A 14,771-nucleotide genomic window follows, 5' to 3' on the forward strand; every position below is an offset into this window, starting at 1 on the left:
TTGTCCATTTGTGAGAGAAAAAGCTGGAATTTTTCTTGATGAAATACTAATAATGATGAGGATGCTGCTAAGGTCACCTCAGGGAGAAGTTCATTGCATGAAGTTTCTTATGACACATTTCTGTGCTTAGCTTATTGTCTAGCAAGGAAACTCAAATGTACTCAAAACTCCTGGTGGGAATTCCAGAGAAAATAGCTACTTAAAAAGCTGGAGAAAGAATTATCTTAGGTGGTTACTATCCGTGGCTTTCTGTAGAAGTGGTAGTTATAATGCTGCCTTGAACACATGGAGTAAAAGGAAAAGAGCTCTTTAATAAGCAGGAGAGCCGTGGTTTGTGTTGCCCCGGGGTTGCAGGTGGACATTTCCTATGCTACTGAATTAACATCCACCTTCCTGGGTCTACCTCCTGGGGAGAATGGTACAGAAGTCTTAGTGTAGTATAATATTTCTGTGTTTGGGTGGTTATCAAAAGAATCAAACAAGGGTAGTGGACTTTTCTGAATTTGAGAAAAAAATAGTATTCTTTTTGGAAAAAAATAATTGTGAGACATTAAAGAGGAAAAGCTTTTCCAGGGGGAATTAGTGATATTTGCTTATTACTGTTTGAGTAATTATTTAAGGTTATAGAATCATTGTCAGATTGGAAAGAACTCTAGAGATCCCCAGTCCAACCACTGAGTTTCCACTCCTAGAACAGCAATCCCTCTTAAGGCATCCCTAATTGCTGTTTGATTAATTCCACCAGTAGGAAGCGCTCTGCTTAGCAAGAACATTTCATAAGTGACACAGTAGGAAAAATATTGGTCCAAGCATCAGAGAGACCTAGGTTCAAATTGGCCTTACTGGTTATATGGCATTGGACAAGTTTACATCCTCTTGGGCATCATATTTTTCATCTATAAAATGGAGAAAATAATGCCTACCTCATGGTATGATTATAGATATGAAAGGAAACAACATAAGAAATATCTCTGGCCTAGTGTCTAGATTATTATAAGTACTCAATAAATGATAATTTATGCAGGTAGCAAATAAATGTTAATTCATACTCTTCTTCCTGTGCTAGGTATTTTCTTGCCTTCTGGGGTTGCAAATGTACCACATTATTGATGAGGTAAAAGTTATTAATAAAGCTATAAACACAAAAGCACCATTTTATTCCCTTTCTATTTTCTAAATTTAATGCCTAATGTTATAGCTTTGAAATTATGGACATTTGTTCCAGCAGTGAGAGGGACCTCTGTAGTTGGCAAAGGAACTCCTCCATAATTTAAAAATAAATAAAATATGAATTGCCATGGCAGTCTGAATCACCCTTCATTTTCTGGCCCTCAGCATGACCTGAGTCATTTTAGCACCTCAGAATAATAGAGCTGAGAATCATCTCAGAGGCCAGCATTTCTAGCTCATTCATTTCATAAAGGGGGAAACTGAGGCCTGGGGATGGAGACTAGCTTAAGGTCATGCCGTGCAGCAGCTGAGATTTGAATGTTGGTCTCCTAACTCGAAAACCTTTGGTCCTTTTATTGTGTCACATGGCCTCCTCTTTGAATAATAATATTTTCAAATGACAGTGTAAGGCCCCTGCCATCTCCAAGGCAGTAGTCAGCTGGGATTTTTCTCCTTCATGTATCATCTCTTACCCCGAATCTTTACCCACAGGAGTTGGACAGCACAGTACTGCTGAGTTTCTCAGGAAAGTCTAAAAAGGGTCTGGAGGAGAATGAAATGTCAGTGTGGGTTTGGAAACTGGAAGTGATTATAAAAACAATTACTACCTTCTGATTCCAGAAAAAGCAATTAGGAAGGATTTAAACGGGGACTGAAGGGCTAACAAAATGAATGCTAACATATTTGCAGACACATTGGCTTAGAAACTCTGGAACATGCTTCCATCTCTTAAAGGAACAAGCAACTGTATCGAAGGCTTTAAACTCAGTGTCATTTAACCCAAGGCAGTCTGAGACTTTGCTGGTGCTGACTGCAGAGTGCCAAAGGCAGGCTTGTTGCTGAATGGGTAAAAAGTGCCTCCATTGGCTTCCAGGCCCAGGAAAGGGGTAGGTGGTGAGGAAGATGAAACCTTGTGAATTTTGTTCATTTAGCACACATTTACTCACCATGTGCCAGGCATCAGGGTAGGTCTCAGGAATCACACAACAATCATTCATCTAACCCCTTAACAATTGTGTTAAATGCCTACAGGATGCTGGGCATGTGATCCTGTTCTCCTGAATCATTTCTATGCCTGTATCTATTCACCCCATAAATATTTCAGCATCTGCTGTGTGTCAGTCACTATACAGAACAGTGCACATCAGATATTTCAGATTTCTGGCCCAGATTATAGGAAGGAAGAAGCTATCCTCTCAAACCATGCTGAACCTGGCTCTATCTCATCACTATCATTAAATCCAGAAGATGATGCTACCAGTGTTCCTGTCAACTGGATTCAAAACCAGCTCCTACCATGCCATACGCAGAGCATCTCAAACCCAGATTTGCAGCTGGTTTAACTGACAATGCAGCCTGCTTTTTCTGCAAGTTATATTCACCACGGACTGATTCTGTCTCCCTGATTGGTCTCTGAACACCATTGGAATAGGACCCCTGACTTGCTCATGTCTGTGTCCCCTCCTAAGATCATTCCAGGAGATTGCATGTGCTTCTTTCTCCCCACTCCTATCCCTGATTTTTTTTCTCTTCTGCTGTTCTTTTTTATTCCTTTATTCTCTGCCTTCTTCTTTGTTTTCTTTTTTCTTACTTCTCTCTCCCTGTCTTATCCTTCTGTCTATTTCTTCTGTTTCTACTTTTTCTCTTTCATCTTTCCTTCCTAAAAACACATGTTCCAGAGTATCTAAGCCAATGTGTTCCTTGCATTATACTAGGATCTATGGAATTGGTAGCCTTTGCCCTTGCAGGACTTATGGGCTGACAGAAGAGATAGCTATGATCAACAAAAGAGTCCAGTCCTGTCTGATGACTGATGGAAATCAGCCCTAAGACAGCACAGAGATGCATGCAAAGCTGAGATGGGGGTGGGTACAGGCTTTTTTTCTCAAAGAATGAGGTTTCCACAAGAAGAATTCACCTTCCCCCCCACCGAATGGGGTATGGCAAAGGAGGATGGGCATATGCAGAAAGCATAGTATCAGCAAAGCCCAAAGATCAAAGAAGCAGGATCCTTGGGGTAGTTACAAATGAGCCTCATGGCTTTAGTCTGAATACCCAGGGAACATTTATTTTAAGGAAACCTGTAAATTCTAGTTGAGCCAGTTATAGATAACTGAACTGAAGTTCCAGTTCAGGTCTCAGCTTCCGGGCAAGTGATCATTCTTAGTACCCCATCCAAAGCCATATACTAAGTCCATTGATTGAGATGGTTATCCTTGCAAGGTCAGAAAAGTGACCAAAAGCCTACTGCATACAACCTGGGCAGAGAGTCCATGGCTGGAGAGTGCTGAGGAAAATGGGGCTGTACTAGGCAACCAGCCAGCCCTGAGGTTTGGGAATTCTGAACTCATTAGAACAGACTAGATCCAGAGATGCTGGCAGCTGGAGAGTGGCTCAGCTACTTAAGGGAAGGAAAAGAGGGAGAAAAAGAAAAAGGGAAAAAGGGAGAGTGGGAAGGACAGAGGGAAAGAGAAACAGGGATAGACAGAAACACAGACAGGCAGAGAGAAGGAAAATGAGCATTGCACTGGGGTATCAGAGCTCTTGGAATGGAGTAAAAAGTATAGGAACTGTGAGCAGAGAGGCTTAGCTTTAAATTCCACCTAGGCACTTAATCACTGTCACCTTCTGAGCCTTGGTTTTATTATCTGAAAAATGGCTGCACAATGCATTATTATGAATTAACATTAACTTAGAGGTGGCTCAGGACCTGCGGCGCGGAACTACCGCTCCCACCACTGCTGACAGCTGAGGTCTCTTGCACCAGCTACTGGGGACGTGGCTACCGGAGGGCAAGTAAAAGTCACTGAGGATTCTCAGCCCCAAGCTCTACAAACTTAGGGTCTGAGGGAATGGCAAACTGGAAGAGTGTGCCCAGTCATTCATGAAAACAGGGCTCCTGGGAGCAGCAGACCTGGCGTGTAGCCAGTATTGTGGTGAGCGGCACCCGTGAGAGGGGCCTGGCTAGAGGAAAAGTGGGAAGTGACTAGACACAAGAGGAGGCCCTAGGCACTCAGGATTGGAGACTCGCCCAGTCTGGGAGGAGTTGCCGCACAGTGATTGGTTCGCGCGTATTGATAGGAGAAACTTGGCCTGGTGGGCACAGCGCCACCTACTGGAAGAGAAGTTAATCAAACTCTAAGACTGCATTTATTAGTTTTTTTTTTTCTTTTCTCTCTTTTTTTTTTGATTTGGATTTTTCTTTCATTTTCATTTTTCTTTCTTGTTGTTTTTTTTAAATTTTTTTTTACAATTTTTTTAAATTTTTTTTCTTCTAATTTTAATTTTAATTTTTTTTATTATTTTTTTTTAAATTTTTTTCTTTTTTATTTCCTATTTTTTTTTCTTTTGTCTTTTCATTTCTTTTCAATTATCTTATCAGCCCTTCCTTGAATTCTACCTGCTTACTCTCATTCCCCTTAGTGACTACTTCCCTTCCCTTCTAATACCTTTCCTTCCAAGCATCTAATAAATTTATAGGAGTAAACAGTAACTCATCAGTCAAACAGAACAAGAAGTAACATGAGCAGCTTCAAAAAGCAAGGAAGAAAAGGAATACAAACAATGCAGGACAGCCTAAATATTCAGGAGGACCTAGAGTCATCAGAAAAATGGTCATATAAAGAACTCAAGGAACACCTTAGACAGATGGAATGGAACCTTAAAGAGGATACAAGACAGCAAATTCAAGCAGCGAAAGAACACATTGAGAATGAATTACATAAACAGATAAAAGAAGAAGTTAATCATCTTTATCAGGAGATAGAGATTATAAAAAATAATCAAACAATAATTCTAGAAATGAAGGAAACGATAATCCAAATTAAAAACTCAATTGAGAGTATCACTAACAGAGTGGAGCAAGTAGAAGCCAGAATGTCAGATAATGAAGACAAAATATATCATCTTGAAAAGAGTCTAGCTAACTCAGAAAGGCTGGTAAAAAATCACGAGAAAAACATCCAAGAGTTATGGGATAACATAAAAAAACCAAACTTATGAGTCATCGGGATAGAAGAAGGTACAGAGATTCAAACCAAGGGAATGAGTAACCTGCTGAATGAAATAATTACATAAAACTTTCCAGAAATAAAAAAGGAAACAGATATACAAATTGAAGATGCATACAGGACACCGAGCACACAAAATCACAGTAGACCAACGCCAAGACACATTGTTATGAAGATATCCAATATACAGAACAAAGAGAAAATATTAAAAGCTACAAGAGAAAGGAGACAGATTACACTCAGGGGTAAACCAATAAGGTTAACAATGGATTTTTCATCACAGACACTGAAAGCACGAAGGTCATGGAACAATATATTTCAAACACTGAAAGACAATGGATGCCAACCAAGAATTCTGTATCCAGCAAAATTAAGTTTCAGGTATGACAACGAAATAAAAATCTTTCATGATAAACAAAAGTTAAAAGAATTTGCAGCCAGAAAACCAGCATTGCAAAGCATTTTGAGCAAAACACTACACGAGGAAGAAATGAAAAACAATAACCAAAACCATCAGTGGGAAGTGCCTCGGTAAAGACAGAGGGCAAGGGGAAAGATAATCATGGAGAAACAAACTAATTTTTTTTTAAAAAAGGATAAATAATCAAACATGGATGGAAGTACCAACCATATATCAATAGTAACTCTGAATGTTAATGGCTTAAACTCTCCAATAAAGCGACATAGACTGGTATCATGGATTAAAAAAAAAAAAACAAATCCAACAATATGCTGCCTCCAGGAGACACATCTGATTGGAAAAGACATACACAGGCTGAAGGTGAAAGGATGGGAAAAAATATACCACGCACACGGTCCTCGTAAGCAAGCAGGGGTGGCCATCCTCATATCGAATAAAATCGACTTCAAGACTAAATTAATCAAAAGGGATAAAGAAGGACATTATATACTGTTAAAAGGAACCATTCACCAACAAGACATAACAATTATCAATATTTATGCACCAAATAATGGTGCTGCGACATTCATAAAACAAATTCTCCTCAAGTTCAAGAATCAAATAGACCAAAACACAATAATTATGGGTGACTTCAACACACCTCTCTCACCATTGGACAGATCCTCCAAACAAAAGTTGAATAAAGAAACTATAGAACTCAATATCACAATCAATAACCTAGACTTAACTGACATATAGAATATATCAACCATCATCAAATGGCTATACTTTTTTCTCAGCAGCACATGGATCCTTCTCAGAAATAGACCATATATTATGCCATAGGGCAACCCTCAGTAAATATAAAGGGGTGGAGATAATACCTTGCATTTTATCTGATCATAATGGAATGAAACTGGAAATCAATGATAAAAGAAGGAAGGAAAAATCCTACATCACATGGAAAATGAACAATATGTTACTGAATGATCAATGGGTTACAGAAGACATAAAGGAGGAAATCAAAAAATTCTTAGAGATAAATGAAAATACAGACACAACATATCGGAATCTATGGGACACAATGAAAGCAGTTTTAAGAGGAAAATTCATCGCCTGGGGGTCATTCCTCAAAAAAAGAAAAAACCAACAAATAAATGAGCTCACACTTCATCTCAAAGCCCTAGAAAAGGAAGAGCAAAACAACAGCAAATGTAGCAGAAGGCAAGAAATAATTAAAATCAGAGCAGAAATCAATGAAATTGAAACAAAAGAAACTATTGAAAAAATTAACAAAACTAAAAGTTGGTTCTTCGAAAAAATAAATAAGATCGACAGACCTTTAGCCATGCTAACGAAGAGAAGAAGAGAGAGAACTCAAATTACTAACATACGGGATGAAAAAGGCAATATCACAACAGATGCTACAGAAATACAGAAAACAATTAGAAATTATTTTGAAAACCTATATTCCAATAAAATAGAAGATAGTGAAGACATCGATAAATTTCTTAAGTCATATGATTTTCCCAGACTGAGTCAGGAGGATACACACAATTTGAACAGACCAATATCAATGGATGAAATTGAAGAAGCCATCAAAGACTACCAACCAAGAAAAGCCCAGGACCGGATGGGTATACAGCGGAGTTTTACAAAACCTTTAAAGAAGAATTAATACCAATATTTTTCAAGTTATTTCAGGAAATAGAAAAAGAGGGAGCTCTTCCAAATTCATTCTATGAGGCCAACATCACCCTGATTCCGAAACCAGACAAAGACACCTCAAAGAAAGAAAACTACAGACCAATATCTCTAATGAACCTAGATGCAAATATCCTCAATAAAATTCTGGCGAATCAAATACAAAAACACATCAAAAAAATTGTGCACCATGATCAAGTAGGATTCATCCCTGGGATGCAAGGATGGTTCAATATACGGAAATCAATAAATGTTATTCACCACATCAATAGACTTAAAGATAAGAACCATATGATCATCTCGATAGACGCAGAGAAAGCATTTGACAAAGTACAGCATCCCTTTATGTACAAAACATTAGAAAAACTAGGGATAACAGGAACTTTCCTTGACATTGTAAAAGCTATCTATGCTAAGCCTCAGGCTAGCATCATTCTGAATGGAGAAAAATTGAAGGCATTCCCTCTCAAATCTGGAACAAGACAGGGATGCCCTCTCTCACCACTTCTGTTCAACATAGTTCTTGAAACACTGGCCAGAGCAATTAGACGAAAGAAATTAAAGGCATAAAAATAGGAAAAGAAGAACTTAAATTGTCACTATTTGCAGATGACATGATTCTATGCCTAACAGACCCAAAAGGGTCTACAAAGAAACTATTAGAGCTAATAAATGAATTCAGCAAAGTGGCAGGATATAAAATCAACACGCATAAATCAAAGGCATTCCTGTATATCAGCAACAAATCCTCTGAAATGGAAATGAGGACAACCACTCCATTCACAATATCCTCAAAAAAAATAAAATACTTGGGAATCAACCTAACAAAAGAGGTGAAAGACTTATACAATGAAAACTACAGAATCCTAAAGAGAGAAATAGAAGAAGATCTTAGAAGTTGGAAAAATATACCCTGTTCATGGATAGGCAGAACTAACATCATCAGAATGGCAATATTACCAAAAGTTTTCTATAGGTTTAATGCAATGCCAATCAAAATCCCAATGGCATTTCTTGTAGAAATAGATAAAGCAATCATGAAATTCATATGGAAAAATAAAAGACCCAGAATAGCAAAAGCAATTCTAAACAGGAAGTGTGAATCAGGCGGTATAGCGATACCAGATTTCAAACTATATTACAGAGCAATAGTGACAAAAACAGCATGGTACTGGTACCAAAACAGGCGGGTGGACCAATGGTATAGAATAGAGGACACAGAGACTAATCCACAAAGTTACAACTATCTTATATTTGATAAAGGGGCTAAAAGCATGCAATGGAGGAAGGATAGCATCTTCAACAAATGGTGTTGGGAAAACTGGAAATCCATATGCAACAAAATGAAACTGAATCCCTTTCTCTCGCCATGCACAAAAGTTAACTCAAAATGGATCAAGGAGCTTGATATCAAATCAGAGACTCTGCGTCTGATAGAAGAAAAAGTTGGCTCCGATCTACATATTGTGGGGTCGGGCTCCAAATTCCTTAATAGGACACCCATAGCACAAGAGTTAATAACAAGAATCAACAAATGGGACTTACTTAAACTAAAAAGTTTTTTCTCAGCAAGAGAAACAATAAGAGAGGTAAATAGGGAGCCTACATCCTGGGAACAAATCTTTACTCCTCACACTTCAGATAGAGCCCTAATATCCAGAGTATACATAGAACTCAAACAATTAGACAATAAGATAACAAATAACACAATCAACAAATGGGCCAAGGACCTGAACAGACAATTCTCAGAGGAGGATATACAATCAATCAACAAGTACATGAAAAAATGCTCACCATCTCTAGCAGTCAGAGAAATGCAAATCAAAACCACCCTAAAATACCATCTCACTCCAGTAAGATTGGCAGCCACTATGAAGTCAAACAACAACAAGTGCTGGCGAGGATGTGAAGAAAAGGGTACACTTGTACATTGCTGGTGGGACTGCAAATTGGTGCGGCCAATTTGGAAAGCAGTTTGGAGAGTCCTGGGAAAGATGGGAATGGAACCACCATTTGACCCTGCTATTGCCCTTCTTGGACTATTCCCTGAAGACCTTAAAAGAGCATGCTACAGGGATACTGCCACATCGATGTTCATAGCAGCACAATTCACAATAGCTAGACTGTGGAACCAACCCAGATGCCCTTCAATAGATGAATGGATAAAAAAAAATGTTGCATCTATACACAATGGAGTACTATGCAGCAATAAAAAATGACAAAATCATAGAATTTTCAGGGAAATGGATGGCACTAGAGCAGATTATGCTTAGTGAAGCTAGCCAATCCCTAAAAAACAAATACCAAATGTCTTCTTTGATATAATGAGAGCAACTATGAACAGAGCAGGGAGGAAGAGCAGGAAGAAAAGTTTAACATTAAACAGAGACATGAGATGGGAGGGAAAGGGAGATAAAAGGGAAATTGCATGGAAATGAAGGGAGACCCTCATTGCTATACAAAATTACATATAAGAGGTCGTGAGGGGAATGGGAAAATAAACAAGGAGAGAAATGAATTACAGTAGATGGGGTAGAGAGAGAAGATGGGAGGGGAGGGGAGGGGGGATAGTAGGGGATAGGAAAGGTAGCAGAATACAACAATTACTAATAGGGCATTATGTAAAATTGTGGATGTGTAACCGACGTGATTCTGCAATCTGCATTTGGGGTAAAATTGGGGGTTCATAACCCACTTCAATCTAATGTATGAAATATCATATGTCAAGAGCTTTGTAATGTTGTGAACAACCAATAAAAAAAATAAAAAATAAATAAAATAAAAAGAATTAACATTAACTTAAAGTCCAAAGCATTATCTATTAGTTGTCCCTCTATAAAGGGGAACTCTTCATCTTTAGTTCAATAGAAAGGCAAGCAGAACATTGACTAACATTAGGAGGAACAGTTGACAAGAATGAAGGAGAACCCCCAACTTTGGAGACTTGGTAAACTAAGAACAATAGGGAAACACAGGACATCAAGTTAGGACCCCTGATCTTACTGAGAATTCCGGCAACCACCTGTCTAATAGTAAGGACGGGGTTTGGAGGTGGGAATCAGAGTGATATTATAGTTAAAGGCTTAACCCCTGGGCTCAAGTCCTAAGTCTGCTACCTGCCTAAATGTCTCTGTACTGCAATGTCTTTACCTGTAGGGTGGGGATAATCACTCCCTAGGACAAAGATAATGAAATTTAATATGCACAGGAAACATTAGAATCTCTGGAGCAGAGAAAGCAGCAGCCCTGTAGCCTTTGGTTGGGAGCTGTTATCATGGCAGCCACTGCAGGGAAGAGGGCAGCTGCCCCCTGAGCACCTGCTCAGGCCCTGCAGTGCCCTAGCTTCTTCACAGACCTCATTGCTCAGGGAACTCTGGGCAGCCAGAGCACGATTCCAGTTTAAAGGTGAGGCAAGAGGAGGCTTGGTGACTTGCCTCAGGCAGTAGTGGGATTTGAACCTGAGTCTGTGCAATTTGGGGGGTTTTGTACTTTCAATCATCCTCCCATCTTTAACTTGGCAATGTGAGAGGAAAATAACAGAGCAGAGGCAGCCAGAGTGTCTCAGGTCTGCTTGGACCATGCTTACTTGACCAGGCATGAAGGAGGGAGCTTTTTGCTGAGGACCCTTGATGCCCACCTCCAGCACTTGGATGTTTGTCGTTCTCTGGGAGGAAGCCCTGACTTGGCACAGGTGGCAGTGTTATTTGGCAGAGAAGAGAGTGACTGATTTCTAACATGGGGTGTCTTAATAGCCTGTGGCTAATTGCTCAACCCTTGTGCTGAGGAGACATTTGGCACAGGCGTTTTGCAAAGTGGGACCCAGGTGGCAGCCTACATATCCTTGATGAAAATTCCCAAAGTGGCGATGTGACTCAAAAGGCCAACTCCATGCAAAGATGCACAAGCAGGTATGGAGTGATATTATAGTTAAAGGCCTAACCTCCAGAAGTATGGAGGAGGACCTGAGTTTGGGTGTGGGGACAGATCTGCCCCTCATTATACTGCTGCCACCTCTGTGCTGCTAAGACCTTGGTGTGATTCAACTTTTCCTAGCCTCAATTTCTCTTTTTATGAATAGGAGACAATAATATATGGGCTCAGGTTTGTCTTTAAGAGCCAAGTTCTTGCTGTAAAGTGCCTAGTGCAGAGGCTGACATGTGGGGCTCCTCAGATGGCAGGAACCAGCAATTTTCTATTGTGTATCCATAGTCCTGTCCAAGCTCAGAGGGGGCAGGAAGTGCCTCTGTGGTTATCATTGCTAGATTCTGAGTTCTGGCACTGTGCCTGGAACACAGTAAATGGTTTTGAATGGATGTAGAATGGGAACATATTTTAAAGGTAGGATTGACAGAACACGGTGGCTGGTTGACTCATGGGAATAGAGGAAATAAAGATAACATGGGTTTTAAGTTTGAGCAACTCAAGGTGACAGGGCATTTGCTAAGCAGGTAAAGGAGGGGAGAAGCAGACCTAGGGGTGGGTATGGGAGAAATGAAACCACTTGAAATGTGTTGAATTTGGGGTGCCTATAGGACATCAAGGATGACTTGACTAACAGACACACAAAAAATAACGTATACACGGGGTTCAGTGGGTTTGGGAGGTACCAGTCATGAAGACTTGGCTTTGGGAATTTTCCTTGAATCACTTAAGAAGGATGACTTAGCTAGAGGATCAGCCAGCTGGAGCCTGAAAGAGTGCCATGTTCCACTTACTACCTATTTTGGTAAATCATGTTTTGTTGAAATGGCCATGCCTATTAATTTATGTATTGTCTACGGTTGTTTTCATGCTACAAGAGCAGAGTAGCATGCTTGTATGTTTGGCAAAGCCTGAAATACTTGAGCCCTTTACTGAAAAAAAAAATGTGTTGACTCCTGACATAAACAACTAAGAGCTATACTATCTCATCAAATAAGATCAGAGGTCAGATTGGTTCCTTGGTTCAAGAACAAGTACTTGGGGACTGAGGTTCTTTTCATGTCACTCAATTCTACCATCCTCAGTGTGTTGACTCTCCCCAGGCTTCATTGCTCCAAGATGGTAGCAGCAATGAAGTCTCCTGCTTTACAGCTGGAAATGACAGTGAGGCAGAGGAAGAGCTACGTGTCTTTCTTCTGTCTTCCCTAACAAGAATTTCACAGCTGCCTCTGTGTGTTTTTTTGCTGCAAGACTGAGTCTCAGGCTGATGCCCTTGCGAGGGAAATGGGATTAACCGATTGCTTTAGATCTGTGATTCTCAATCCTGGCTCTACATTAGAATAACCCCTGAGATTTTTAAAAAGGGATTCTGTAAGAGACCTGGAGATTGGATTCTTTAAAAAGTACCCCAGACAATTCAGGTGCAGCCAAGATGGAGTAACCCCTGCTGTGGAATGATCACTTGGGGGTGGGGGAGGGTGGTGTAAGTGTGAAAACACAAACATCCTGACCAGCACAGCATCCATGGAGAAATAATGGCAGGTATAGAGACTGGGTTCCTGCTCAGGACATGCTTGACGGGGCAGTCTTGGCAGCTGACTGCTTATCCACTCAAGGCCAAAGGCAGTGTAATCTGAAATACAAATTGTGACCAAGGAAAAAAGCCAGATGTCAGAGCCAAGAAGTAGAAGGAAGTATTGAGTCTCGGGGTTCAAAACGGAAAGAGGAAATAGGCAAATAAGCCAAGAGCATGAAGAAGTGTGGAGGAAAGGATAACAGGGGATGGAGGCCTGAGGTTCGGGGGAGATAGACAGAGGGAGAGTGGGGCCAGACACAATGCAGCCCATTCTGAAGGGAAAGCTGGTTGACCTGCAGGGCCTGAGGATCACACTGGACCTGAATGGCTCAGACATGTGTCTCCACATCAGGCCCATGGGCTCCACTTGGCATTGGCTGGGCTGGCAGAGCTAAAGCCAAGGCTACAAACAGGGCAGCTGCCTCCTGCAGTCTCTTGTTTGACTTTGGCTCTCTCTCTCGAGCCACAGAAGGAGCCTGCAGTTTCGCTGATTAAAAGCATCAAAATCACAACAGGTTTGTGAAAGCCGAGCTCTGCACAAGCCCTTGAACAGTGCCACAAAGGAGGTCAAGCTACTTTCCAGTGGCCACTCTGACCCTGCTTTGTGTTCCTCCTTTCGCCCTCTTTGTTTCATTCCATTTTCTTGGGGACCGCTCCCTTCCCTGTCAGCCTCCTTGTTACAGTCCTCCCTCATTCAGCCAGGAAAATCTATTCCCTCACTCCTTTGTCATCCACTCAGCCATTTATGTAGCCATTTAGTCATTCCAGATTCATACATAAAATATCCACCACATGCCTGGCACCCCCTGCTCTACCCTGGAGGCCCTTAGATGGAAGACCTTTAAATCTGCTGCCAACAGACTCACAAGGGATGGCAGCAGTAGACAGAAATATATAAACAAGCCATCATACTGTATGGGGGAAGGATATGCTTTCGAGTTCTAAAGCTAGACAGTGTCATGGAAGACCCGAGGCCCAGGGGCCACACTGCACCTGCCATCTTTGGCCTAAAACAAGCCACTCAACACCATAAGTCAGTCTCCCTATCTGCCCAAATGGCAGATCAGCAGCATCGACTGTTTAGAAGAGCCCATGGGGATCCCTGGAGGACTGATAACCCACAGTGTGGGACAGTGTTCTTACTAGATCACACATCCTCACACAAAGACAGATGTATTTTAAATGTTCTGTTATTCCTCTCCTCCCTGGGTGGATAGAAACTCAATAACCCTCAAGAATCCCATTTTGAATTGCAAACTCTCTTTCCCACATAATAGAGTAGAAATGATATGAGTCTGGAATCAGACAGAGCTGGGTTCAAACTCTGTTCTCCTAATTTGTTGTTATATGTCCTTTAGGAAGTGATTTAACCTCTCTAAGCTTTAGTTTCCACTTTGGAATAGGAATAATACAGCATTGTCTACTTTCATGGATGGTATGAGGAACAAGGAAAGGAATACCTGTTTATTATTTGTTAATTATGGAGCCCTGGCACATTGTGAGCATTCAGAGAAAAAATGGCTACTGCTATTATTATTATTATTATTAGTTGTTATATTATTGCCAGTGGCATGCTTGTAAATCTTTCCACTACAGTCATGATCCATACATTCCTCTGTTTTTGCAAAGTGAGAACCCCCATTATGACAGACTCTAAGTGAGGGAATGAATGTTGGGTTGGGCGTATGTGCATGACCAACCCTCTTCTGGTCTGAGCCTGCTCCAGCACACCATTGAGTCTATTAATGATACTCTGTTTTAGTCAGTGTTTTTGTCTCTGTGACTGAAAGACCTGACAAGATCAATTAGAGGAGGAAAAGTTTATTTGGCTTACGGTTTCAAAGGTCTCAGTTCATAGACGGCTGATTCCATTGCTCTGGGCCCAAGGTGACTCAGAATGTCATGGTGGAAGGGTTTGGTGGAGGAAAACAGCTTAGGGCATAGCAATAAGGAAGCAGAAAGGGAAGAGAGAGAGCTCTTTCACCACCCC

Source organism: Spermophilus citellus (assembly GCF_964194105.1).
Source record: "Spermophilus citellus genome assembly, chromosome: 9".
NCBI lineage: Eukaryota > Metazoa > Chordata > Mammalia > Rodentia > Sciuridae > Spermophilus > Spermophilus citellus.